Source organism: Hydractinia symbiolongicarpus, chromosome 4 (genome assembly GCF_029227915.1).
Source record: "Hydractinia symbiolongicarpus strain clone_291-10 chromosome 4, HSymV2.1, whole genome shotgun sequence".
Classification (NCBI taxonomy): domain Eukaryota; kingdom Metazoa; phylum Cnidaria; class Hydrozoa; order Anthoathecata; family Hydractiniidae; genus Hydractinia; species Hydractinia symbiolongicarpus.
In genome coordinates, this window is record NC_079878.1 from 26,891,084 (window position 1) to 26,895,205 (window position 4,122).

Genomic DNA, 4,122 nt, shown 5'->3' on the forward strand with positions numbered 1-4,122 from the left:
TCACTAAAGTCTAAAATCAACGGCTCATTTTGTAGCCCTATCACATTCGTATTTCATAGCATCTAATTTTCCATGCTCAATAAAAGTTAGTGTTTAATACTTTTAACCTTCGAATAGTCGTGTTCTTTTTTCTTATGTAGATACACTCTAAGATTTTAATAAAAAAATACATTCTGGTTTAAAAATAACTCTGCTGTTTGTGCACGTCGACTTTTCTATAGAAAAACTACAATGGCCCTAAGGCCATAGAGATTATAAATAAATATCTCTATGCTATGACTCAATTCTCTATATAGAACACCTCTTTTCTTAAAGGATGTTCTTCACGTTTAGAAATTTTTGCGAAGAAAAGCGGACACGAACAGCGCAGAACAGAAAGTTTTTACAAAAGAAGTATACACACTTTTGCTTTCGTCAAGAAATAATATTATTTTATTGGCTAAGTAAGTTCCGACCTATTGTTTCCGTACACAACGCAAAGAAAAAGTTGACTTCTCGGTTATCATTCCTTCTCCGAAACGAAAAGAACGACAAATTTTTCCATTCACGTGGTATAAACATTCTCCGTCCCTTGGAAAATTTTTTTAAAGTGACAATCGGCCTTAAATCAAAACTCTTCTCTTCTTTCCTTCGATAATTCTTTTGCCGTAAACACCCAGATCCAATTCTGGTCCTTAATATTGAGCCGTATAAATGACATACTGACTCCTAGCCATGTAAGAAGATCCGATGTATTTAGTAATTTTATGTGTATATTAACCAACCATAAATTTAAATATACTAGGGTACTGCGCTAAAGGTATTCTATTAACTCTTTTGTTCGATATCATGCTGGGTGGACACTGATTTCAAGAACACTGCAATTTCGCCCTTTATTTTGACCAGTGTTTACTAGCTAATAAAATTACCTGCCCCTTAAATCCCTGAACTGATTTGACGCATTACTGTTCTACGGCTACTATAAGGTAACCCGTGCAAAATCCACGGGGTCGCCCGTCCTTTATATATCGCATTTCGTGTTTCCGTAACAAAAAGGTAATTAACCGCACGAGCAGACAGGCTGAATACGGCTATTATTAAAGAGACTAGTCGATAAGGCCCGTGGAAAAATCCACTTAGGCAGAAGGACAATGGAAAAATAGGTTGTTTTAGATTTTTGTGCTGACGTCAGCAGTGCGATTACAAAAATATTTGGCGAAATTTAGTTTATTCGTTGCCTGTACTATGCAGATGTTAAAACGCTGACCAAGAAAATGTATATGATCATATCTTTTTGATAAGCAGTTAATGAGACATAAGGGTTTTAACATTTTGCTGATGTCAGCAATGGCCAGTCAAACCCCCAAAGTTTTTTTTTAGAAATTTGTATACCTGCTGCCTTCATTGTATAGGTCTTGAAACGCTTATCAAAAAAATGTATAGGATCGCGTATTTTTGACAAACGGTTGCAGAGATATTAGGATTTGATTGTTTTCGATGACGTCATCAAGCCGTCCATTCCGAAACGGATTCGGGAACCCAGGTTTGGGAAAATTACCCAAATTGGTCCTAGATGGTCCCTAGTTACCCACGCGGTGAAAAATCATTGACGTCATCGCCTCGTTTCCAAGTTATTTGGCCTCAAAGTTTTAGGTGCACTGTAATGGCTTCATTAATTTAATATAGGATATTGACGTTAAAGTAGTGTTATTTTCGTCGCGTCGTAACGTCAGAAAATTTCACATATTAGACATGCATTTTTCGGCAACATCAAAAGAAAATGAAGACATTCACTTTGCCTGTCACAGACACACAGACAGACACACCTAGCGTATTATTATAGAGACTAGTCGATTAGGCCCGTGGAAAAATCCACTTAGGCAGAAAAACAATTAAAAAGTTCTGTCATTTGAATTTTGATGACATCAGCAAATATTTCAGTATATTGAATATGCCTTTTACTAAAAAAAAATAATCTGAAAATGCATAAAAAGAAAGTATATAGTCATAATTTAACAAAAAAGTTCTTAAAATCTAACACAAAATATCAAATGTCAAATCGCATGAAATCCTCCCAACAAAACTTCAGACAAAATATGAAAAACAACGGCGTGCAAGGTGTAAAATCTAGTTAGTAGAAAGTTACAACATTGACAGTCACAACCCAGACAGTTACGACAACAATTATAATAATGTCAGAAATAACACATATCTCAAATATGTATACATCTTATTATGTGATTATGTTGAAAACCTTCAATATTTTAATCTAAAGTGTCGAAAAGAAAGGCTTGCAACAGTAAGCACAGATCTATGAAATAAGTTTTTTACGCATTTTAAACAATATCAAAAAGCCAAACAAAAACAAACACAAAACACCTAAAAACAAAAAGTTAAACTTTGAAAAATCATTTATTCGGTTGCATACCATCCTCTCCCGCAAAAATATGCACAAAATGTAAAAATTAACCGGTTAACAAAACAATTTTTTGTCTAATGATCGGTACTGACTTTACCAAACATTTTAACCTGAAATGTCAAAAAAACAAAATGCAAGGAGTCAATTTCAAATCAACAAAAATCATTATTTTGAAAACATTGTATATATATGGTCCTTCCTCACAAAAGTTTACAATAAATTTAGAACACAAAGGTTTATGAGGAGCAAATCAAAATATGAACAAAAATCAGTTCAATTGGCATGTTCTATATTGTCTTCAGCCATAAAATCTTCCACAAAATTGATATGAAACCCATCAAATTCAACTCAGAAAAAGCAGTCATTTAAGTGCATACAAAAATACAACTTGTAGAATATCAAATTATTATTTTTAGTATATATAATTGCATATGGTCCTCCCTCACAACAGTGAAATTTTTGCACTAAATTTGCAACACAAATTACAAATTCTAAATAATTCCTATGGTTTTCCTCAAAAGTTTAATCAAAATATAAAAGATGAGAGGTGAACGACAAAATCAAAGTTTGCAGAATTTAATTATTTTGGTATATATATGTCTATTGATATATGCCCTTTATAACAATATTTCAATCCAAAATTTGAAAAAGAAAAACAGTTCGCAACAAAATCAGTTATTCTGATGATATTGCATACACTTTTTCTCCACAAAAGTGTAAAAAAAGAATGGTTGTAGGAAATACTTCTGATTCAACAAAAATCAGTATTTGCATCTTGTACTCATTAAATATTACCCAAAATTTCAAAAAACTGTGATTTGGAACGCATCAAATTTATAAATAGAGAGGGATCAGTCATTTCGGTATGTTGTACAGAGTCCTGCCTGGTAAGAATTTAAACAAAATATAAAAAAAACACAAGTTTTTTCGGTGTTGTACTCCCTCAAAAAAGTTGAAACTTTTCTTAATTGAGACAAAATGCCATAAACAAAAACATTTTAGTCAGAACATCTAGAAAAACAAAAATCACTACACTTAAGGTACCAGAATTACTACACGTTAAATAAAAATCGTTTCGTCATATTGCATGTAACCGATGTATATAAGTTTAGTTACACAAAATGTGAAAAATACATTATTTGCATACACAAATTGTGAAAAATACATTATTTGCTTAAAAACAGTCCTTAAACTCTTCTTAAATATTATGTAATACTTTTTTAAAAGTTGTTGTGGCTTGTTAATTTAAGCTTAAAATGTCAATTAAAATAAGTTACAGTCACATTCTTAGCAAAGACCACTAAGATTAGCTTACATGTAAAAAGCAACATAAAACTGAAGCTAACATAAGGTAGCTACAGCAGCTAATAGCTGGTCACTTAAATATAAACTGGAGACTTAGCTAGGTATAAAGAACATGGCTACATATTTATAAATTCCTAGCTACCTAGCTAGTTGTTGTTGGTGTGGTTGATGCTAGCTAACAAACATGTCTCGCATCAATAATATCATCAAAACTTTAAAAAACATAAACAAACCTTTCTATACTTCATTTATATACCATGCCCCCTTTTAAATGCTTTTGTAAAGATTTATTTTGAAGGCAAGAGAAGACAAATGCTTAAAAAGGACAGCCATCTTTTTTGCAAACACAATAGCCGTTACTTTGTGCTAGAACTTCATTTAACAAACCACACAAAACTCGCGGCTTTTCACGACAAAGA